The 26,158-nt window shown below is 50.1% G+C and overlaps 1 pseudogene; it reads right to left on the bottom strand.

Annotated features, from left to right (window-relative positions):
• Positions 1–1,891: 1,891 nt before the first annotated feature.
• Positions 1,892–26,158, bottom strand: LOC121843773 (annotated as a pseudogene).

Below are 26,158 nucleotides of genomic sequence, written 5' to 3' on the forward strand. Positions count from 1 at the left end.
CAGCTAGTTAGCTACAGTCACACAGCACAGTTAGCTACAGTCACACAGCTAGTTAGCTACAGTCACACAGCTAGTTAGCTACAGTCACACAGCTAGTTAGCTACAGTCACACAGCTAGTTAGCTACAGTCTGACCAGTCCCACAGCTAGTTAGCTACAGTCCCACAGCTAGAGCCAGTCCCACAGCTAGTTAGCTACAGTCCCACAGCTAGTTAGCTACAGTCACACAGCTAGTTAGCTACAGTCTGACCAGTCCCACAGCTCCCACAGTTAGCTACAGTCACACAGCTAGTTAGCTACAGTCCCAGTCCCACAGCTAGTTAGCTCCAGTCCCACAGCTAGTTAGCTACAGTCTGACCAGTCCCACAGCTAGTTAGCTACAGTCCCACAGCTAGTTAGCTACAGTCACACAGCTAGTTAGCTACAGTCACACAGCTAGTTAGCTACAGTCACACAGCTAGTTAGCTACAGTCACACAGCTAGTTAGCTACAGTCTGACCAGTCCCACAGCTAGTTAGCTACAGTCCGACCAGTCCCACAGCTAGTTAGCTCCAGTCCCACAGCTAGTTAGCTGACCACAGTCCCACAGCTAGTTAGCTACAGTCTAGTTAGCCAGTCCCACAGCTAGTTAGCTACAGTTACACAGCTAGTTAGCTACAGTCCGACCAGTCCCACAGCTAGTTAGCTACAGTCCCACAGCTAGTTAGTTAGCTACAGTCCCACAGCTGTTAGCCAGTCCCACAGCTAGTTAGCTACAGTCCTAGTTAGCCAGTCCCACAGCTAGTTAGCTACAGTCTGACCAGTCCCACAGCTAGTTAGCTACAGTCCGACCAGTCCACAGCTAGTTAGCTACAGTCCCACAGCTAGTTAGCTACAGTCCCACAGCTAGTAGCCACTCCAAGTCCCACAGCTAGTTAGCTACAGTCCGACCAGTCCCACAGCTAGTTAGCTCTTTTAGTCCAACAGACTTTTGGGTGTGGTAACTAGATTGGAATTAAGGCATGAAGGATCCTGTGATTTTTGTCAAATGAACGTAAGATTTGACTTTTTTCGCAGCAGGTTTAGGAAAATTAAGTTAAGGAAAAGGGTTAGCTAAAATGATCAACATTTGACAGAACAGCTGCTGGGACCGGAAACACCCTGGCGGCCTGGGAACGGAACAGCCCTCCGGGGGAGGTGCGCCCCGTTCAACCATAGAAACTTGACTAACGCGCTGAAGTCAATCAATCAATAATGAAGTGGTCACGATCAAAGATATTCTAGTTTCGCCTATTCCTCTCTGCTATGATCTAATCAATAGAAACACCCATTTCCAATCCATTTAATTAGTTTTTACACAAGTCCTTCCTACTGTAACTTAGTACATATTAATCAACACAAGGGAGATATTTTAGAGGCACTCGTCAGACAGATTACAGGACAACAGATTGCTGGGATCAGTGATTTTATATAAACATTCAAAAATACCAGTATTAATCTCCCCTTTCTCCAGTCTGTCTCCTCCCAGCTGGATTTACAATTGTATTCTTTACACCAATGTTACATATTGGGGACAAATTACCATTCAAATCCATTCTTTTATTTCTCTGTAAACTATTGATCTATTCTCCTTTAAATGCAGTTTCTCTGTCAGAGGTGAGACACAGGCAGACTGAACCCAGTCCCACTCCTGTCCCAAATGAACCCTGGTTTAACACCTCTAGAAGCTGGCCTCTGGTCCGTCTGGGATCCCCTCCTGATGTTTAGGGTTAAGGGGCGAGTTGAAGGTAAACTGATTCTAGTTCTGTGTTTATATCAAAAACATCAACCGCTGAGCTTCTTGATCACATTGGAGTTCAGAGGTCGGGGACAAGGTCACACGGGGTCAGAGCATCTCTATGGCAGCAGTGGGATCAGGGGTTAAAGGTCAGCGCTGAGGGCAGGTGACACGTGTGTGTCCAGGCATGTGACAGATGCCACAGGTACGGGGCTTCCTGGTAGCGGGGTTTGGTGGTGGGGGGCTCCTCCTCCCCAGTCTCTCTCCCCCTCTTCCCCCAGTCTCCCCCTCCAGAACCTGAACCTGGTAGAGACACAGACAGAGGGTTAGCAATGGGGGTGGGTGTATGTGTCTGCATGTGTGTGTTACATTGTGTGTGTGTTATAGTGTGTGTGTGTTACAGTGTGTGTGTGTTACAGTGTGTGTTATAGTGTGTGTTACAGTGTGTGTTATAGTGTGTGTGTTACAGTGTGTGTGTGTTACAGTGTGTGTGTGTTACAGTGTGTGTGTGTTACAGTGTGTGTTATAGTGTGTGTTACAGTGTGTGTTATAGTGTGTGTGTTACAGTGTGTGTGTGTTACAGTGTGTGTGTGTTATAGTGTGTGTGTGTGTGTGTGTGTGTGTGTCAGTGTGTATGTGTTACAGTGTGTGTGTGTTACAGTGTGTGTGTGTGTGTGTTACAGTGTGTGTGTGTTACAGTGTGTGTGTGTGTGTTACAGTGTGTGTGTGTTACAGTGTGTGTGTGTGTGTGTGTGTTACAGTGTGTGTGTGTTACAGTGTGTGTGTGTGTTACAGTGTGTGTGTTACAGTGTGTGTGTTACAGTGCGTGTGTTACAGTGTTTGTGTGTTATAGTGTGTGTGTGTTATAGTGTGTGTGTACAGTGTGTGTGTGTTACAGCGTGTGTGTGTTACAGCGTGTGTGTGTTATAGTGTGTGTGTGTTACAGTGTGTGTGTTACAGCGTGTGTGTGTTACAGCGTGTGTGTGTTATAGTGTGTGTGTGTGTGTGTTACAGTGTGTGTGTTACAGTGCGTGTGTTACAGTGTGTGTGTGTTATAGTGTGTGTGTTATAGTGTGTGGTGTGTGTGTTACAGTGTGTGTGTTACAGTGTGTGTGTGTGTGTGTGTGTTACAGTGTGTGTGTGTTACAGCGTGTGTGTGTTACAGTGTGTGTGTGTTACAGTGTGTGTGTGTTACAGTGTGTGTGTGTGTGTGTGTTACAGTGTGTGTGTGTTACAGTGTGTGTGTGTTGTTAGTGTGTGTGTGTGTGTGTTACAGCGTGTGTGTGTTACAGTGTGTGTGTGTTACAGTGTGTGTGTTACAGTGTGTGTGTTAGTGTGTGTGTTACAGTGTGTGTGTGTTACAGTGTGTGTGTGTTACAGTGTGTGTGTGTTACAGTGTGTGTGTTACAGTGTGTGTGTTACAGTGTGTGTGTTACAGTGTGTGTGTGTTACAGTGTGTGTGTGTGTGTGTTACAGTGTGTGTGTGTGTTACAGTGTGTGTGTGTTACAGTGTGTGTGTTACAGTGTGTGTGTGTGTGTGTTACAGTGTGTGTGTTACAGTGTGTGTGTGTTACAGTGTGTGTGTTACAGTGTGTGTGTGTTACAGCGTGTGTGTGTTACAGTGTGTGTGTGTGTGTGTGTGTGTTACAGTGTGTGTGTGTTACAGTGTGTGTGTTACAGTGTGTGTGTGTGTGTGTTACAGTGTGTGTGTGTTACAGTGTGTGTGTGTGTGTGTGTGTGTTACAGCGTGTGTTTCGTTACCTGGTGGTGGGATGTTCTCGTCAGCCCAGAGGAAGAATCCACACTGTTGATCTCTGGGCTTCCCACAGGTATGGAACACTTTTCCTTTATTAGGTCCTTCCTTCTGCACTGTCCTCTGAACCGCTGGCTCACTGCAGTTACAAACCACCTCCCCACGGAGGTCCCGGGGCTGGTGTGGCCTGCTGGGTGGCGCCCCTGGGGGCCTGGAGGGTAAACGTTAGTGTCGGGCTGGTCGGTCCACAGGAAGAAGTTACAGCCTCCAGAGGAACACTTATAGAACTGTCTGCCCTGGTTAGGACCGTCTTTCCTCACGGTGAGGAGGACCGCCTCCGACCCACAGTTACACACTGTGATGTCACCACCTCTGGGGTCAGGGCGTGGGGCCTGGGGTCAGGGCGAGGGGGGGGCCAGGATGAGGAGGGGGGTTGGGGGCTTGGGGAGACAGGGGGTCCGGTCTGGGGGCTGGGCGAGGTCTAGGTTGATTGGTTGCAGTGTCTCCCCTTCCTCCTCCTCTTCCTTCCCCAGCTCCACCTCTTCCTCCCCCAGCTCCTCCTCTTCCTCCCCCAGCTGCTCCTACTCCTCTTCCTCCCCCAGCTCCCCCTCTTCCTCCTACTCCTCCCGCCACCCCCCCTCCACCCATTCTGAGGTATTTGAGGTTGAGCACCTCCCTCAGTGTCTCGTCACACCCTCCGATGCAGCCCACAAACTCCAGCGGCATCATGGGAGGGAGGCTGCCTCGTCGGAACTTCAACTTTAACCTGCAGAGGAAGAGACAGGAGGAGTCATGTAGAGTAGTCTTTATTACACCCAGGGGGCAGTCCCCTCAAATATGACCACCCATCGCCCCTCAAATATGACCACCCATCCCACCATCATGACCACCCATCCCCCTCAAATATGCACTCAGCACAAATATGACCACCCATCCCACCTCAAATATGACCACCCATCCCCCTCAAATATGACCACCCATTGACCACCCATCCCCCTCAAATATGACCACCCCTCCCCCTCAAATATGACCACCCATCCCCCTCAAATATGACCACCCATCCCCCTCATGACCACCCATCCCACCTCAAATATGACCACCCATCCCACCTCAGCTCAAATATGACCACCCATCCCCCTCAAATATGACCACCCATCCCACCTCAAATATGACCACCCCTCCCCCTCAAATGACCACCCATCCCACCTCAAATATGACCACCCCTCCCCCTCAAATGACCACCCCTCCCCCTCAAATATGACCTCCCCCATCCCACCTCAGCTCAAATATGACCACCCATCCCCCTCAAATATGACCACCCATCCCACCTCAAATATGACCATCCCCCCTGACCACCCATCCCCCTCAAATGACCACCCATCCCACCTCAAATATGACCACCCCTCCCCCTCAAATGACCACCCATCCCACCTCAAATATGACCACCCATCCCACCTCAAATATGACCACCCATCCCACCTCAAATATGACCACCCATCCCCCTCAAATATGACCACCCCTCCCCCTAAACTATGACCATCCCCCTGACCACCCCCCCTAAACTCAAGCAACCTGATGTTAGACAGGTCATTTGCTGAATCTGGCATTATCACTGGAGAATGGCACTGGAGAATGTGGACAGCACTATGACCACCCATTTACACTGGAGATGTGTGAAACAACCCATCCCCCGCCTCCGTAGCGCCACCCATCCCCCCACTGGAGAATGTTAGATCATGAGATTAAATGAACCATCTGTATCACAGAACGGCAGCCTGAATGCACTGGAGAATGGCAATGGGTTAAATGAAACCATCTGTAACAGACGGCCCTGAATGTAAGAATGGGTTAAATGAACCATCTGTAACAGACGGCCCTGAATGTTAGAATGGGTTAAATGAACCATCTGTAACAGACAGCCCTGAACGTTAGAATGGGTTAAATGAACCATCTGTAACAGACGGCCCTGAATGTAAGAATGGGTTAAATGAACCATCTGTAACAGACGGCCCTGAATGTTAGAATGGGTTAAATGAACCATCTGTAACAGACGGCCCTGAATGGTAGAATGGGTTAAATGAACCATCTGTAACAGACGGTCATCAGGGCCTCGTCCACTCTGAAACTGGAGAGATTCCTCAAATTGGCTTCAAAACTCAGTTTGCTATCAAGGACAGTATCAAGATATCTGTACTGATGTCTCCATCAGGACTCTTTGGTGTGGCTGGTTTATATCACTGTCTCCACTACCATCAGGGCGGGCAGGCAGACAAGCAGGCAGACAAGCAGGCAGACAGACAGACAAGCAGGCAGACAGACAGCGGTATAACAGACAGACAGACAGACAGGTATAACAGACAGACAGACAGACAGGTACAACAGACAGACAGACAGACAGACAGGCAGACAGACAGACAGACAGACACAGACAGACAGACAGACAGATAACAGACAGACAGACTACCATGTGAACAGGGCGGGGCTGACAGGTGGGACAGACAGACTCGTCTCTGTTGACCTCTAACACCGTGTCCGGAAACCACACGGAACACTTGCATTCTGGGTAACCAACGCAGGACAGGTACTTCCTGTTAGAGAGAAAGGATTAGAAGATATTGAATAGCAGAGAAGCAGACTATGATAGAATACCCTCCAAGACTTTGGGTAAAATGTTGTGAAAGTGGTCAAAATGTCCATTTGGAAAAGCTCAGAGAAAAAGTTGTTGAGGCAGAACAACAGAACCAACCTTCCTTCACAACAACAGAACGAACCTTCCTTCACAACAACAGAACGAACCTTCCTTCACAACAACAGAACCAACCTTCCTTCACAACAACAGAACCAACCTTCCTTCACAACAACAGAACCAACCTTCCTTCACAACAACAGAACGAACCTTCCTCCACAACAACAGAAGGAACCTTCCTTCACAACAACAGAACCAACCTTCCTTCACAACAACAGAACCAACCTTCCTTCACAACAGAACCAACCTTCCTTCACAACAGAACCAACCTTCCTTCACAACAGAACCAACCTTCCTTCACAACAACAAAATGAACCGTCCTTCCCTCCTTCACAACAACAGAACCAACCTTCCTTCACAACAAAACAAATCTTCACAAACAGAACCAACCGTCCTTCCCAACAGAACCAACCTTCCTTCCCAACAGAACCAAATCCTTCACAACAACAAAACCAACCTTCCTTCACAACAGAACCAACCTTCCTTCCCAACAGAACCAACCTTCCTTCCCAACAGAACCAACCTTCCTTCCCAACAGAACCAACCTTCCTTCCCAACAGAACCAACCTTCCGTCACAACAGAACCAACCTTCCGTCACAACAGAACCAACCTTCCGTCACAACAGAACCAACCTTCCGTCACAACAGAACCAACCTTCCTTCACAACAACAGAACCAACCTTCCTTCAGAACAGAACCAACCTTCCTTCATAAAGTTTGTCTCCCCCCAGTCTCATCCCTCCCCCCAGTCTCCACCCTCCCCAGTCTCCACCCTCTCCCAGTCTCCACCCTTCCCCAATCTCCACCCTCCCCCAGTCTCCACCCTCCCCCAGTCTCCACCCTTCCCCCAGCTCCATCCCTCCCCCAGTCTCCACCCTCCCCCAGTCTCCACCCCCCCCCCAGTCTCCCATCCTTCCCCCAGTCTCATCCCTCCCCCAGTCTCCCCCCTCCCCCAGTCTCATCCCTTCCCCCAGTGTCCACCCTCCCCCCCAGTCTCCAGTCTCATCCGTCCCCAGTCTCCACCCTCCCCCAATCTCCCCCGTCCCCCAGTCTCATCCCTTCCCCAGTGTCCTCGTCTAATCTGTCTCCCCCGTCTCACCCATTCCCCTCCTTCCTCCTCCGCAGCACCATGTCCCGCCCCACTGAGGACATTTCCTGACTGGGAGGGGCATTTCCATATCCTGCTGCTCTGATTCGCTGAACTCCTGGGCAGCGCCCAGATAGATAGACAGAGCCTCGTCCAACCTGAGAGACGACAAGAAACGACACATTACAACTGCTGTGTGTGTATACACTGTATGTGTGTGTGTGTGTGTATATACACTGTATGTGTGTGTGTGTGTGTGTGTGTGTGTGTGTGTGTGTGTGTATATACACCTCCTTGTGTGTGTGTGTGTGTGTGTGTGTGTGTATATACACTGTGTGTGTGTGTGTGTGACATATATACCTGACTGTGTGTGTGTGTATATACACTGTATGTGTGTGTGTGTGTGTGTGTGTGTGTGTGTAATACACTGTATGTGTGTGTGGTGTGTGTGTATATACACTGTATGTGTGTGTGTGTGTGTATATACACTGTATGACAGAGCCTGTGTGTCCAACCTGTATATAGACTGTACAAGTGACACATTGTGTGTGTGTGTGTGTGTATATACACTGTATGTGTGTGTGTGTGTGTGTATATACACTGTATGTGTGTGTGTGTGTGTGTGTGTGTGTGTGTGTGTGTGTGTGTGTGTGTATATACACTGTGTGTGTGTGTGTGTGTGTGTGTGTGTGTGTGTGTGTGTGTGTGTATATACACTGTATGTGTGTGTGTGTGTGTGTGTGTGTGTGTGTGTGTGTATATACACTGTATGTGTGTGTGTGTGTGTGTGTGTGTGTGTGTGTGTGTGTGTGTGTGTATATACACTGTATGTGTGTGTGTGTGTGTGTGTGTATATACACTGTATGTGTGTGTGTGTGTGTGTGTGTGTGTGTGTATATACACTGTATGTGTGTGTGTGTGTGTGTGTGTATATAAGACTCTTATGTGTGTGTGTGTGTGTATATACACTGTATGTGTGTGTGTGTGTGTGTGTGTGTGTTATATACACTGTCCTCCCCTGTGTGTGTGTGTGTGTGTGTGTGTGTGTATATACCACTGCTGTGTGTGTGTGTGTGTGTGTGTGTGTGTGTGTGTGTGTATATACACTGTATGTGTGTGTGTGTGTATATACACTGTATGTGTGTGTGTGTGTGTGTGTGTGTGTGTGTGTGTGTGTGTGTGTGTGTGTGTATATACACTGTATGTGTGTGTGTGTGTGTGTGTGTGTGTATATACACTGTATGTGTGTGTGTGTGTGTGTGTGTGTACAGATATACACTGTATTGTGTGTGTGTGTCATTTGTGTATATCACTGTGTGTGTGTATATACACTGTATGTGTGCCACTACAGTGTATGTGTGGAGTCATTTAACAGACTCTCTGTGTGTGTCCAGTGTGTGTTTCACCTCTTGGCTTTCTGAACAGTACGAAGACCGTCTTGTATTTGTGAATGTGGTGTCTCAACACGCTCAGAGTCCTTCCCCCCTCCGATACCAGCTTCAGGTCCGCCTCCAGCTCCGCCCGCAGGTGTGGCTTAGACATCTCTCTGACCCCATGGAGTTATAACCTACAGTACACATTCACATCAGAGTCATTTAGCAGACTCTCTTATCCAGAGCCACTACAGTAGGGAGTCATTTAACAGACTCTCTGATCCAGAGACACTACAGTAGGGAGTCATTTAGCAGACTCTCTGATCCAGAGCCACTACAGTAGGGAGTCATTTAGCAGACTCTCTGATCCAGAGACACTACAGTAGGGAGTCATTTAGCAGACTCTCTGATCCAGAGCCACTACAGTAGGGAGTCATTTAGCAGACTCTCTGATCCAGAGACACTACAGTAGGGAGTCATTTAGCAGTAGGGAGTCATTTAGCAGACTCTCTGATCCAGAGCCACTACAGTAGGGAGTCATGTAGCAGTAGGGAGTCATTTAGCAGACTCTCTTATCCAGAGGCACTACAGTAGGGAGTCATTTAGCAGACTCTCTGATCCAGAGCCACTACAGTAGGGAGTCATTTAGCAGACTCTCTGATCCAGAGACACTACAGTAGTGAGTCATTTAGCAGACTCTCTGATCCAGTAGTTCCTTCCCCCATACCTACCCTCCACCAGTCCCCCGTACCTACCCTCCAACAGTCCCCTGTACCTACCCTCCACCAGTCCCCCGTACCTACCCTCCACCAGTCCCCCATACCTACCCTCCACCAGTCCCCCCCGTACCTACCCTCCACCAGTCCCTTACCCCCCCCGTACCTACCCCCCCATACCTACCCTCCACCAGTCCCTTCCCCCGTACCTACCCTCCACCAGTCCATCAGTCCCCCCGTACCTACCCTCCACCAGTCCCTTCCCCCGTACCTACCCTCCACCAGTCCCTTCCCCCATACCTACCCTCCACCAGTCCCTTCCCCGTACCTACCCTCCACCAGTCCCTTCCCCCATACCTACCCTCCACCAGTCCCCTGTACCTACCCTCCACCAGTCCCCCGTACCTACCCTCCACCAGTCCCTTCCCCCATACCTACCCTCCACCAGTCCCTTCCCCTGTACCTACCCTCCACCAGTCCCTTCCCCCCCATACCTACCCTCCACCAGTCCCTTCCCCTGTACCTACCCTCCACCAGTCCCTTACCCCCCCGTACCTACCCTCCACCAGTCCCCTCCACCAGTACCTACCCTCCACCAGTCCCTTCCCCCGTACCTACCCTCCACCAGTCCCTTCCCCCCCGTACCTACCCTCCACCAGTCCCCCCCCCGTACCTACCCTCCACCAGTCCCCCTACCCTCCACCAGTACCTACCCTCCACCAGTCCCTTCCCCCCGTACCTACCCTCCACCAGTCCCCCGTACCTACCCTCCACCAGTCCCCCCCCCATACCTACCCTCCACCAGTCCCTTCCCCCGTACCTACCCTCCACCAGTCCCTTCCCCCCATACCTACCCTCCACCAGTCCCTTCCCCCTGTACCTACCCTCCACCAGTCCCTCCCCCGTACCTACCCTCCCCAGTCCCTCCCCCGTACCCTCCACCAGTCCCTTCCCCCGTACCTACCCTCCACCAGTCCCTTCCCCTGTACCTACCCTCCACCAGTCCCCTGTACCTACCCTCCACCAGTCCCCCGTACCTACCCTCCACCAGTCCCAGTCCCCCGTACCTACCCTCCACCAGTCCCTTCCCCCGTACCTACCCTCCACCAGTCCCTTCCCCCATACCTACCCTCCACCAGTCCCTTCCCCCTGTACCTACCCTCCACCAGTCCCTTCCCCCGTACCTACCCTCCACCAGTCCCTTCCCCCCCGTACCTACCCTCCACCAGTCCCCCATACCTACCCTCCACCAGTCCCTTCCCCCCGTACCTACCCTCCACCAGTCCCTTCCCCCGTACCTACCCTCCACCAGTCCCCCATACCTACCCTCCACCAGTCCCCTGTACCTACCCTCCACCAGTCCCTTCCCCCCCGTACCTACCCTCCACCAGTCCCTTCCCCCCGTACCTACCCTCCACCAGTCTTCCCCCTGTACCTACCCTCCACCAGTCCCTTCCCCCCCCATACCTACCCTCCACCAGTCCCTTCCCCCGTACCTACCCTCCACCAGTCCCTTCCCCCGTACCTACCCTCCACCAGTCCCTTCCCCCGTACCTACCCTCCACCAGTCCCCTTACCCCCCCGTACCTACCCTCCACCAGTCCCAGTCCCCCCCGTACCTACCCTCCACCAGTCCCTTCCCCCCACCCCCCGTACCTACCCTCCACCAGTCCCTTCCCCCTTACCTACCCTCCACCAGTCCCTTACCTACCCTCCACCAGTCCCCCGTACCTACCCTCCACCAGTCCCTTCCCCCCCGTACCTACCCTCCACCAGTCCCCCACCTACCCTACCCTCCACCAGTCCCTACCTACCCCCCAGTCCCTTCCACCAGTACCTACCCTCCACCAGTCCCCTACCTACCCTCCACCCTCCACCAGTCCCTTCCCCCATACCTACCCTCAACCAGTCCCCGTACCTACCCTCCACCAGTCCCTTCCTCCCGTACCTACCCTCCACCAGTCCCTTCCCCCATACCTACCCTCCACCAGTCCCTTCCCCCATACCTACCCTCCACCAGTCCCTTCCCCCCCGTACCTACCCTCCACCAGTCCCTTCCCCCCGTACCTACCCTCCACCAGTCCCCCCCGTACCTACCCTCCACCAGTCCCTTACCCTCCCCGTACCTACCCTTCACCAGTCCCTTCCCCCTGTATCTACCCTCCACCAGTCCCCCGTACCTACCCTCCACCAGTCCCTTCCCCCCGTACCTACCCTCCACCAGTCCCTTCCTCCCGTACCTACCCTCCACCAGTCCCCGTACCTACCCTCCACCAGTCCCTTCCCCCCGTACCTACCCTCCACCAGTCCCATCCCCCCGTACCTACCCTCCACCAGTCCCTTCCCCCGTACCTACCCTCCAAACCCACCACCCTTGCCCCGTAGGTACCCTCCACACCCACCCCCTTCCCTGTACCTACCCTCACCAGTCCCCGGACATACCCCTCCACCAGTCCCCGGTACCTACCCTCTACCCCCTTTCCTCCAGTACCTACCCTCCACCAGTCCCATCCCAAGCTCTCCTGGTAGAAACCTCTGATCAGCTGTTAGTCCCACGTACATACGGCTCTTTATGGTCTCAATGTGATCTGCGTGGGTGGCATCCGTACCTGTTAAAACACACTGCAGTTAACCACTAACAAACACACTGCAGTTAACCACTAACAAACACACTGCAGTTAACCACTAAAAAAACACACTGCAGTTAACCACTAAAAAAACACACTGCAGTTAACCACTAACACACTGCAGTTAACCACTAACACACTGCAGTTAACCACTAAAAAAACACACTGCAGTTAACCACTAAAAACACACTGCAGTTAACCACTAAAAACACACTGCAGTTAACCACTAACACACTGCAGTTAACCACTAACACACTGCAGTTAACCACTAACACACTGCAGTTAACCACTAACAACTGCAGTTAACACTAACACACTGCAGTTAACCACTAACAAACACACTGCAGTTAACCACTAACAAACACTGCAGTTAACCACTAACACACTGCAGTTAACCACTAACACACTGCAGTTAACCACTAACAAACACACTGCAGTTAACCACTAACAAACACTGCAGTTAACCACTAACACACTGCAGTTAACCACTAACAAACACACTGCAGTTAACCACTAACACACTGCAGTTAACCACTAACACACTGCAGTTAACCACTAACACACTGCAGTTAACCACTAACACACTGCAGCTAACCACTAACAAACACACTGCAGTTAACCACTAACACACTGCAGTTAACCACTAACACACTGCAGTTAACCACTAACAAACACACTGCAGTTAACCACTAACACACTGCAGTTAACCACTAACACACTGCAGTTAACCACTAACAAACACACTGCAGTTAACCACTAACACACTGCAGTTAACCACTAACACACTGCAGTTAACCACTAACAAACACACTGCAGTTAACCACTAACACACTGCAGTTAACCACTAACACACTGCAGTTAACCACTAACACACTGCAGTTAACCACTAACAAACACACTGCAGTTAACCACTAACACACTGCAGTTAACCACTAACAAACACACTGCAGTTAACCACTAACACACTGCAGTTAACCACTAACACACTGCAGTTAACCACTAACACACTGCAGTTAACCACTAACAAACACACTGCAGTTAACCACTAACACACTGCAGTTAACCACTAACACACTGCAGTTAACCACTAACACACTGCAGTTAACCACTAACACACTGCAGTTAACCACTAACACACTGCAGTTAACCACTAACAAACAAACTGCAGTTAACCACTAACACACTGCAGTTAACCACTAACACACTGCAGTTAACCACTAACAAACACACTGCAGTTAACCACTAACACACTGCAGTTAACCACTAACACACTGCAGTTAACCACTAACACACTGCAGTTAACCACTAACAAACACACTGCAGTTAACCACTAACACACTGCAGTTAACCACTGTGTGTGTGCAGTTAACCACTAACACACTGCAGTTAACCACTAACAAACACACTGCAGTTAACCACTAACAGTTAACCTGATTCAGCTGTGTGTGTATTGTGTGTGTGTGTGTGTGTGTGTGTGTGTGTGTGTGTGTGTGTGTGTGTGTGTGTAGTGTGTGTGTGTGTGTAGTGTGTGTGTGTGTGTGTGTGTGTGTGTGTGTGTGTGTGTGTGTGTGTGTGTGTGTGTGTGTGTGTGTGTGTGTGTGTGTGTGTGTGTGTGTGTGTGTGTGTGTGTGTGTGTGTGTGTGTGTAGTGTGTGTGTGTGTGTGTGTGTGTGTGTGTGTGTGTGTGTGTGTGTGTGTGTGTGTGTGTGTGTGTGTGTGTGTGTGTGTGTGTGTGTGTGTGTAGTGTGTGTGTGTGTGTGTGTGTGTGTGTGTGTGTGTGTGTGTAGTGTGTGTGTGTGTGTGTGTGTGTGTGTGTGTGTGTGTGTGTGTGTGTGTGTGTGTGTGTGTGTGTGTGTGTGTGTGTGTGTAGTGTGTGTGTAGTGTGTAGTGTGTGTGTAGTGTGTGTGTGTGTGTGTGTGTGTGTGTGTGTGTGTGTAGTGTGTGTGTGTGTGTGTGTGTGTGTGTGTGTGTGTGTGTGTGTGTGTGTGTGTGTGTGTGTGTGTGTGTGTGTGTGTGTGTGTGTGTGTGTGTGTGTGTGTGTGTGTGTGTGTGTGTGTGTGTGTGTGTGTGTGTATGTGTGTGTAGTGTGTGTGTGTGTGTGTGTGTGTGTGTGTGTGTGTGTGTGTGTGTGTGTGTGTGTGTGTGTGTGTGTGTGTGTGTGTAGTGTGTAGTGTGTGTGTGTGTGTGTGTGTGTGTGTGTGTGTGTAGTGTACCGATGCCGTGTTTCTCCATCAGTGATATGAGGTCTGCCTCCGTGAGGAGTTGAGGAGGAGAGGTCTGGCCATCCAGCATCTCTATCGCTGACGGCTGGAACTGGCTACCCTGCTCATACACTGGGATCACCTGCAACACACACACACACACACACACACACACACACACACACACACACACACACACACACACACACACACACACAGTCAGTAGTGTGTGTCAGATTAACAAACAAACATTACGTGGAGTCCCCCAGTGGCTCATAACGGGACCCTCATATATTCAACATGATAAAGACCCCCAGGGGCTCATAACGGGACCCTCATATATTCAACATGATAAAGACCCCCAGGGGTTCATAACGGGACCCTCATATATTCAACATGATAAAGACCCCCAGGGGTTCATAACGGGACCCTCATATATTCAACATGATAAAGACCCCCAGGGGTTCATAACGGGACCCTCATATATTCAACATGATAAAGACCCCCCAGGGGTTCATAACGGGACCCTCATATATTCAACATGATAAAGACCCCCCAGGGGTTCATAACGGGACCCTCATATATTCAACATGATAAAGACCCCCCAGGGGTTCATAACGGGACCCTCATATATTCAACATGATAAAGACCCCCCAGGGGTTCATAACGGGACCCTCATATATTCAACATGATAAAGACCCCCCAGGGGTTCATAACGGGACCCTCATATATTCAACATGATAAAGACCCCCAGGGGTTCATAACGGGACCCTCATATATTCAACATGATAAAGACCCCCCAGGGGTTCATAACGGGACCCTCATATATTCAACATGATAAAGACCCCCCAGGGGTTCATAGTGTGTGGGACCCTCATATATTCAACATGATAAAGACCCCCAGGGGTTCATAACGGGACCCTCATATATTCAACATGATAAAGACCCCCCAGGGGTTCATAACGGGACCCTCATATATTCAACATGATAAAGAGACCCCCCAGGGGTTCATAACGGGACCCTCATATATTCAACATGATAAAGACCCCCCCCAGGGGTTCATAACGGGACCCTCATATATTCAACATGATAAAAGACCCCCAGGGGTTCATAACGGGACCCTCATATATTCAACATGATAAAGACCCCCCCCAGGGGTTCATAACGGGACCCTCATATATTCAACATGATAAAGACCCCCAGGGGTTCATAACGGGACCCTCATATATTCAACATGATAAAGACCCCCAGGGGTTCATAACGGGACCCTCATATATTCAACATGATAAAGACCCCCCAGGGGTTCATAACGGGACCCTCATATATTCAACATGATAAACCCCCCAGGGGTAAATGACCCCCACCTTAGTGCTCCAGCGGTCCCAGGGGTTATGACCCCCCCCTTAGTGCCCCAGGTTCATAGGGGTATGACCCTCCCACCTATAGTTCAACATGATAAAGACCCCCCCCAGGGGTTAAATGACCCCCACCTTAGTTCAACATGATAAATGACCCCCCCCAGGGGTTAAATGACCCCCATAGTATTCAGCATGATAAAGACCCCCCCCCAGGGGTAAATGACCCCCCCACCTTAGTGCTCCAGCATGATAATGACCCCCCGGGGTTAAATGACCCTCCCCCCTCATGATAAAGACCCCCACCTTAGTGCTCCAGCATCATAGGGGTATGACCCCCATCGTGGTAAATGATAGTGCCCCGGGGTAGGGGTATGATCCCCATGATAAAACCCCGTGGTAAATTCCCCCCCTTAGTGCTCCAGCGGTCGTAGGGGTATGACCCCCTCGTGGTAAATGACCCCCCCCTTAGTGCTCCAGCGGTCGTAGGGGTATGACCCCCTCGTGGTAAATGACCCCCCACCTTAGTGCTCCAGCGGTCGTAGGGGTATGACCCCCCTCGTGGTAAATGACCCCCATCACCTTAGTGCTCCAGCGGTCGTAGGGGTATGACCCCCCTCGTGGTAAATGACCCCCCCCCCTTAGTGCTCCAGCGGTCGTAGGGGTATGACCCCCCCGTGGTAAATGACCCCCCACCTTAGTGCTCCAGCGGTCGTAGGGGTATGACCCCCCCCCTCGTGGTAAATGACCCCCCCCTTAGTGCTCCAGCGGTCGTAGGGGGTATGACCCCCCTCGTGGTAAATGACCCCCCACCTTAGTGCTCCAGCGGTCGTAGGGGTACACGTCCAGGTAGTTCCTCCTGATGATCATGAGGCCGTTTGCGGAGAACCTCTCGTGAGCCATTTCCACCTCGACCACCGTTTCCTGCCCCACAGCATCAAGGGATACGCACGCCAGGAAGTGACGCACAATGAACTCATACACACGCTGCTCGTTGCCCTGGAGACAGAAAACACATTTCAGGATAGTCAACTCAGGAACACGGTTGGTGTACTTGGTGTAGATACAGTTGAAGTCGGAAGTTTACATACACTTAGGTTGGAGTCAATAGTATATTATATGTTATATTATATGTTATATTATATGTTATATTATATTATATGTTATATTATATATATTATATAGACCTAGACCGTGTCCCGATGTCTCCATGTCCCTAGATACAGTTGAAGTCAGAAGTCAGAAGTTTACATACACTTGGGTTGGATTCATTAAAACTTGTTTTTCAACCACTCCACAAATTTCTTGTTAACAAACTATAGTTATGGCAAGTCGGTTAGGACATCTACTTTGTGCATGACACAAGTCATTTTTCCAACAATTGTTTACAGACAGATTATTTCACTGATAATTCACTGTATCACAATTCCAGTGGGTCAGAAGTTTACATACACTAAGTTGACTTCATGAGCTACCCCAGTTCTGTACTCCATATTTCTCTGTGTACAATAAACATTTTGGTTCATTCATCCCTGCTTCCTCTTCAGAGTCCGTTCTTGGGTTCCCCCGTTTCGCTCCGCGTAACAATAAACACCATGGGACCACGCAGCCGTCAATCCGCTCAGGAAGGAGACGCGTTCTGTCTCCTAGATATGAACATACTTTGGTGCGAAAAGTGCAAATCTAATCTCAGAACAACAGTTAAGGACCTTGTGAAGATGCTGGACGAAACAGGTACAAAAGTATCTATATCCACAGCAAAACGAGTTCTATATCAACATAACCTGAAAGGCCGCTCAGCAAGGAAGAAGCCACTGCTCCAAAACCGCCATAAAAAAGCCAGACTAAGGTTTGCAGCAGCACATGAGGACATAGATCATACTTTTTGGAGAAATTAAGTGGATATTTTGAAGCAACATCTCAAGACATCAGTCAGGAAGTTAAAGCTTGGTCGCAAATGGGTCTTCCAAATGGACAATGACCCCAAGCATACTTCCGAAGTTGTGGCAAAATGCCTTAAGGACAACAAAGTCAAGGTATTGGAGTGGCCATCACAAAGCCCTGACCTCAATCCCATAGAAAATGTGTGGGCAGAACTGAAAAAGCGTGAGCGAGCAAGCAGGCCTACAAACCTGACTCAGTTACACCAGCTCTGTCAGGAGGAATGGGCCAAAATTCACCCAACTTATTGTGGGAAGCTTGTGGAAGGATACCCAAAACATTTGACCCAAGTTAAACAATTTAAAGGCAATGCTACCAAATACTAATTGAGTGTATGTATATATATACCTGTAGTGTGTTGGTGTACTTGGTGTATATATATATATATACCTGTAGTGTGTTGGTGTACTTGGTGTATACAGTGCCTTGCGAAAGTATTCGGCCCCCTTGAACTTTACGACCTTTTGCCACATTTCAGGCTTCAAACATAAAGATATAAAACTGTATTTTTTTGTGAAGAATCAACAACAAGTGGGACACAATCATGAAGTGGAACGACATTTATTGGATATTTCAAACTTTTTTAACAAATCAAAAACTGAAAAATTGGGCGTGCAAAATTATTCAGCCCCTTTACTTTCAGTGCAGCAAACTCTCTCCAGAAGTTCAGTGAGGATCCCTGAATGATCCAATGTTGACCTAAATGACTAATGATGATAAATACAATCCACCTGTGTGTAATCAAGTCTCCGTATAAAGGCACCTGCACTGTGATAGTCTCAGAGGTCCGTTAAAAGCGCAGAGAGCATCATGAAGAACAAGGAACACACCAGGCAGGTCCGAGATACTGTTGTGAAGAAGTTTAAAGCCGGATTTGGATACAAAAAGATTTCCCAAGCTTTAAACATCCCAAGGAGCACTGTGCAAGCGATAATATTGAAATGGAAGGAGTATCAGACCACTGCAAATCTACCAAGACCTGGCCGTCCCTCTAAACTTTCAGCTCATACAAGGAGAAGACTGATCAGAGATGCAGCCAAGAGGCCCATGATCACTCTGGATGAACTGCAGAGATCTACAGCTGAGGTGGGAGACTCTGTCCATAGGACAACAATCAGTCGTATATTGCACAAATATGGCCTTTATGGAAGAGTGGCAAGAAGAAAGCCATTTCTTAAAGATATCCATAAAAAGTGTTGTTTAAAGTTTGCCACAAGCCACCTGGGAGACACACCAAACATGTGGAAGAAGGTGCTCTGGTCAGATGAAACCAAAATTGAACTTTTTGGCAACAATGAAAAATGTTATGTTTGGCGTAAAAGCAACACAGCTCATCACCCTGAACACACCATCCCCACTGTCAAACATGGTGGTGGCAGCATCATGGTTTGGGCCTGCTTTTCTTCAGCAGGGACAGGGAAGATGGTTCAAATTGATGGGAAGATGGATGGAGCCAAATACAGGACCATTCTGGAAGAAAACCTGATGGAGTCTGCAAAAGACCTGAGACTGGGACGGAGATTTGTCTTCCAACAAGACAATGTTCCAAAACATAAAGCAAAATCTACAATGGAATGGTTCAAAAATAAACATATCCAGGTGTTAGAATGGCCAAGTCAAAGTCCAGACCTGAATCCAATCGAGAATCTGTGGAAAGAACTGAAAACTGCTGTTCACAAATGATCTCCATCCAACCTCACTGAGCTCGAGCTGTTTTGCAAGGAGGAATGGGGAAAAAATTTCAGTCTCTCGATGTGCAAAACTGATAGAGACATACCCCAAGCGACTTACAGCTGTAATCGCAGCAAAAGGTGGCGCTACAAAGTATTAACTTAAGGGGGCTGAATAATTTTGCACGCCCAATTTTTCAGTTTTTGATTTGTTAAAAAAGTTTGAAATATCCAATAAATGTTGTTCCACTTCATGATTGTGTCCCACTTGTTGTTGATTCTTCACAAAAAATACAGTTTTATATCTTTATGTTTGAAGCCTGAAATGTGGCAAAAGGTCGCAAAGTTCAAGGGGGCCGAATACTTTCGCAAGGCATATATATATATATGTATATATATATATATATACCTGTAGTGTGTTGGTGTACTTGGTGTATATATATATATATACCTGTAGTGTGTTGGTGTACTTAATGGGGTGTATAGGGGGGTGAGCCTGATCTGTCTTGGTGCCCTGCCGTGGGTTGGGTCCCCCTGGCTGCTCCATCACCCCCCTAGCGAAGGCCCCCCAGGAGGGGCTGTGTGTCTGATGCTCCACCAAGGGGCCCAGGGCCAGGTCCTTAGGAAACAGGTTGGTCTCTGTACGCGGATAACTGATTAACCTAAACACACAGAGATGAAAATATTACCACACACCTCTACAACTGATGAGGGGGGCCTTCACAGGCATCCTGGGACACCCAGGTTTCACTCTCCTAGTTCCCAAAAGCCTGGGGAACTTGTTAACAGAAAGATTAATAAAAGCCTGGGGAACTTGTTAACAAAGATGATTAAAAGCCTGGGGAACTGACCAGAAAGATGATTAATAGCCAGAGTACCAGCGCTGAATGCCAGCTCTCCCATTCAAATGCACTATCCTCCACTAACGTCCTCCAGACCTCAAATGCACTAACGTCCTCCACTAACGTCCTCCAGACCTGCGACACTAACGTCCTCCACTAACGTCCTCCAGACCTGCGACACTAACGTCCTCCAGACCTCCACTAACGTCCTCCAGACCTGCGACACTAACGTCCTCCAGACCCGCGACACTAACGTCCTCCAGACCTGCGACACTAACGTCCTCCAGACCTGCGACACTAACATCCTCCACTAACGTCCTCCACTAACGTCCTCCAGACCTGCGACACTAACGTCCTCCAGACCTGCGACACTAACGTCCTCCACTAACGTCCTCCAGACCTGCGACACTAACGTCCTCCAGACCTCCGACCTAACGTCCTCCAGACCTCCTCCACTAACGTCCTCCAGACCTGCGACACTAACGTCCTCCAGACCTCCTCCACTAACGTCCTCCAGACCTGCGACACTAACGTCCTCCAGACCTCCACTAACGTCCTCCAGACCTGCGACACTAACGTCCTCCAGACCTGCGACACTAACGTCCTCCAGAGTAGACACTAACGTCCTCCAGACCTGCGACACTAACGTCCTCCAGACCTGCGACACTAACGTCCTCCAGACCTGCGACACTAACGTCTCCAGACCTGCGACACTGGCGTCCTCCAGACCTGCGACACTAGGGTCCTCCACTAACGTCCTCCACTAACGTCCTCCAGACCTACACTAACGTCCTCCAGACCTGCGACACTAACGTCCTCCACTAACGTCCTCCAGACCTGCGACACTAACCCTCCTCCCTAACGTCCTCCACTAACGTCCTCCAGACCTGCGACACTAACGTCCTCCAGACCTGCGACACTAACGTCCTCCAGACCTGCGACACTAACGTCCTCCAGACCTAACTAACGTCCCTCCAGACCTGCGACACTAACGTCCTCCAGACCTGCGACACTAACGTCCTCCAGACCTGCGACACTAACGTCCTCCAGACCTGGGTCACTAACGGTCCCAGACCTGCGACACTAACGTCCTCCAGACTGCGACACTCCACATCCTCCACTAACGTCCTCCACTAACGTCCTCCAGACCTGCGACACTAACGTCCTCCAGACCTGCGACACTAACGTCCTCCACTGTAGGGAACGTCCTCCAGACCTGCGACACTAACGTCCTCCCTAAGACCTCCACTAACGTTTCCAGACCTGCGACACTAACGCCCTCCAGACCTGGACACTAACGCCCTCCAGACCTCCGACACTAACGTCCTCCAGACCTGCGACACTAACGCCCTCCAGACCTGGACACTAACGTCCTCCACTAACGTCCCCCAGACCTGCGACACTAACGTCCTCCAGACCTGGACACTAATGTCCTCCAGACTTGTGTAGTGAATAGGGCTTAAGGTCTAGAGTTTAGGGAGTATGGTCTAGGGAGTAGGGATCTAGGGAGTAGGGTCTAGGGAGTAGGGTCTAGGGAGTAGGGTCTAGGTAGTAGGGTCTTGGGTCTAAGGATCTTGGAAGTAGGGTCTAGGGGTTTAGGATCTAGCGAGTAGGATTTAGCGAGTAGGGTCTAGGGGTTTAGGGTCTAGGGAGTAGGGTCTAGGGGAGTAGGGTCTAGGGTTTAGGGTCTAGGGTTTAGGGGAGGAGGGTTTAGGGTCTAGGGAAAACCCTCACCCCTGTGTGTAGTGAGTAGGGTCTAGGTTTTAGGGAGTAGGGACTAGGGTTTAGGGTCTAAGGTTTTAGGGAGTAGGGTTTTGGGTCTAAGGTTTAGGGAGTAGGGCATAGGGTTTAGGGTCTAAGGTTTAGGGAGTAGGGTCTAAGATTTAGGGAGTAGGGACTAGGGTTTAGGGTCAAAGGTTTAGGGAGTAGGGACTAGGGTTTAGGGTCTAAGGTTTAGGGAGTAGGGTTTAGGGTCTAAGGTTTAGGGAGTAGGGTTTAGGGTTTAGGGAGTAGGGTTTTGGGTCTAAGGTTTAGGGAGTAGGGACTTGGGTTTAGGGAGTTGGGGTTTAAGGTTTAGGGAGTAGGGACTAGGTAGGGACTAGGGTTTAGGGAGTAGGGTCTAAGGTTTAGGGAGTAGGGACTAGGGTTTAAGGAGTAGGGACTAGGGAAAACCCTTACCCCTGTGTGTATAGTTTCTCAGCGATTTTCATGGTCTCTTTGGCGCCGATTCTCAACTTCCTGGAAACCAGCTTCTCCATTTCCTATTGGAGAGACAACAACACAGGCAGACCATTGGTCAATAGACAGAAAGTGAGTGTGTGTATATATATATACGTGGCATGTGTCCTCACCACTGTGTCCAGGGGCAGCGGCCTCCACTTGCTTTTGGGTTTACTGGTTACCGAGGTGACGGTTGCTATGGGATCCTAGAAATTCAGGTCATTACATCATCATCACCGTAACAGTTAAGATTAGTATTTAATAGAGTCAGTAACATATTCCAAAATCCCCATCAAAAATCTGTCAACTTCAGCTGACACATGGGCTGCAAGTTGTGAGGGAGCGTGTAACTGGCATGCTGACTGTAGGAATGTCCCCCAGAGCTGTTTAATGTTAATTTCTCTACCACAAGCCGCCTCAACGTCGTTTTACAGAGTTTGGTCATGTTCATTTCTCTACCACAAGCCGCCTCTAAACGTCGTTTTAGAGAGTTTGGTAATGTTCATTTCTCTACCACAAGCCGCCTCTAATCGTCGTTTTAGAGAGTTTGGTAATGTTAATTTCTCTACCACAAGCCGCCTCTAAACGTCGTTTTAGAGAGTTTGGTATTACGTCCAACCGGCTTCACAACAGCAAAATCTGTGGCATTGTGTTGAGTGGCCTTTTATTGTCCCCCAGCACAAGGTGCACCTGTGTAATGACCATGCTGTTTAATCAGCTTCTTGATAAGCCACAAATAAGCGTTCTGTGGGTATGGAAAATTTCTGGGATCTTTTATTTCAGCTCATGAAACCAAGACTTTACAAGTTGTGTTTATATTGTTGTTCAGTATAAAATAGACGAGCTGCTAATAACACCAGCTAAAACTCTGCTTAGACTCCTAAGAATGAAGTACTAACCCCCCTCATCACAGACAGACCCTCCTCATCACAGACAGACCCCTCCTACTGCCACACAGACAGACAGACCCCCCTCCTACCTCCACACACACAGACAGACATACCCCCTCCTACCTCCATACAGATCTGGTAGATCACTAGACAGGCAGACAGACAGACACCCCTCCTACCTCCATACAGACAGACAGACAGACAGACACCCCTCCTACCTCCATACAGACAGACAGACAGACAGACAGACAGACACCCCTCCTACCTCCATGCAGACAGACAGACAGACAGACAGACACCCCTCCTACCTCCATACAGACAGATCACTAGACAGGCAGACAGACAGACCCCCTCCTACCTCCATGCAGATCTGGTAGATCACTAGACAGGCAGACAGACAGACACCCCTCCTACCTCCATGCAGACAGACAGACAGACACCCCTCCTACCTCCATACAGATCTGGTAGATCACTAGACAGGCAGACAGACAGACACCCCTCCTACCTCCATGCAGACAGACAGACACCCCTCCTACCTCCATACAGATCTGGTAGATCACTAGACAGACAGACAGACAGACACCCCTCCTACCTCCATACAGACAGACAGACAGACACCCCTCCTACCTCCATACAGACAGAACAGCAGACAGACAGACACCCCTCCTACCTCCATGCAGACAGACAGACAGACACCCCTCCTACCTCCATACAGATCAGATCACTAGACAGACAGACAGACAGACACCCCTCCTACCTCCATGCAGACAGACAGACAGACAGACACCCCTCCTACCTCCACACAGATCTGGTAGATCACTAGACAAACAGACAGACAGACAGACACCCCTCCTACCTCCAGACAGATCTGGTAGATCACTAGACAGGCAGACAGACAGACAGACACCCCTCCTACCTCCATACAGATCTGGTAGATCACAGACAGACACACCCCCCTCCTACCTCCAGACAGATCTGGTAGATCACTAGACAGGCAGACAGACAGACAGACACCCCTCCTACCTCCATACAGATCTGGTAGATCACTAGACAGGCAGACAGACAGACACCCCTCCTACCTCCATACAGATCTGGTAGATCACTAGACAGGCAGACAGACAGACACCCCTCCTACCTCCATACAGATCTGGTAGATCACTAGACAGGCAGACAGACAGACCCCCTCCTACCTCCATGCAGATCTGGTAGATCACTAGACAGGCAGACAGACAGACACCCCTCCTACCTCCATGCAGACAGACAGACAGACACCCCTCCTACCTCCATACAGATCTGGTAGATCACTAGACAGGCAGACAGACAGACACCCCTCCTACCTCCATGCAGACAGACAGACAGACACCCCTCCTACCTCCATACAGATCTGGTAGATCACTAGACAGACAGACAGACAGACACCCCTCCTACCTCCATACAGACAGACAGACAGACCCCTCCTACTCCAGACAGACAGACAGACAGACACCCCTCCTACCTCCATGCAGACAGACAGACAGACAGACACCCCTCCTACCTCCAGACAGATCTGGTAGATCACTAGACAGGCAGACAGACAGACAGACACCCCTCCTACCTCCAGACAGATCTGGTAGATCACTAGACAGGCAGACAGACAGACACCCCTCCTACCTCCAGACAGATCTGGTAGATCACTAGACAGACAGACAGACCCCCTCCTACCTCCAGACAGACCTCCATACAGGCAGACAGACACCCCTCACTCCAGACAGGCAGACAGACAGACACCCCTCCTACCTCCATACAGACAGGCAGACAGACAGACAGACACCCCTCCTACCTCCAGACAGATCTGGTAGATCACTAGACAGACAGACAGACAGACACCCCTCCTACCTCCAGACAGATCTGGTAGATCACTAGACAGACAGGCAGACAGACAGACACCCCTCCTACCTCCAGACAGATCTGGTAGATCACTAGACAGACAGACAGACAGACAGACACCCCTCCTACCTCCATACAGATCTGGTAGATCACTAGACAGACAGACAGACAGACAGACACCCCTCCTACCTCCAGACAGATCTGGTAGATCACTAGACAGACAGGCAGACAGACAGACACCCCTCCTACCTCCAGACAGATCTGGTAGATCACTAGACAGACAGACAGACAGACACCCCTCCTACCTCCAGACAGATCTGGTAGATCACTAGACAGGCAGACAGACAGACACCCCTCCTACCTCCAGACAGATCTGGTAGATCACTAGACAGACAGACAGACAGACAGACACCCCTCCTACCTCCATACAGATCTGGTAGATCACTAGACAGGCAGACAGACAGACCCCCCTCCTACCTCCAGACAGACAGACAGACACCCCTCCTACCTCCCTCACAGACAGACAGACAGACCCCCCTCCTACCTCCAGACAGACAGACAGACACCCCTCCTACCTCCACAGACAGACAGACAGACACCCCTCCTACCTCCAGACAGATCTGGTAGATCACTAGACAGGCAGACAGACAGACACCCCTCCTACCTCCATACAGACAGACAGACACCTCCCCCTCCAGACAGATCTGGTAGATCACTAGACAGGCAGACAGACAGACACCCCTCCTACCTCCATGCAGACAGACAGACAGACAGACAGACAGACACCCCTCCTACCTCCAGACAGATCTGGTAGATCACTAGACAGACAGACAGACAGACACCCCTCCTACCTCCAGACAGATCTGGTAGATCACTAGACAGACAGACAGACAGACACCCCTCCTACCTCCAGACAGATCTGGTAGATCACTAGACAGGCAGACAGACAGACACCCCTCCTACCTCCATACAGACAGACAGACAGACACCCCTCCTACCTCCTCCAGACAGATCTGGTAGATCACTAGACAGGCAGACAGACAGACACCCCTCCTACCTCCAGACAGACAGACAGACAGACACCCCTCCTACCTCCATACAGATCTGGTAGATCACT

This window comes from Oncorhynchus tshawytscha, unplaced genomic scaffold, assembly GCF_018296145.1.
Source record: "Oncorhynchus tshawytscha isolate Ot180627B unplaced genomic scaffold, Otsh_v2.0 Un_contig_13017_pilon_pilon, whole genome shotgun sequence".
Lineage (NCBI taxonomy): Eukaryota > Metazoa > Chordata > Actinopteri > Salmoniformes > Salmonidae > Oncorhynchus > Oncorhynchus tshawytscha.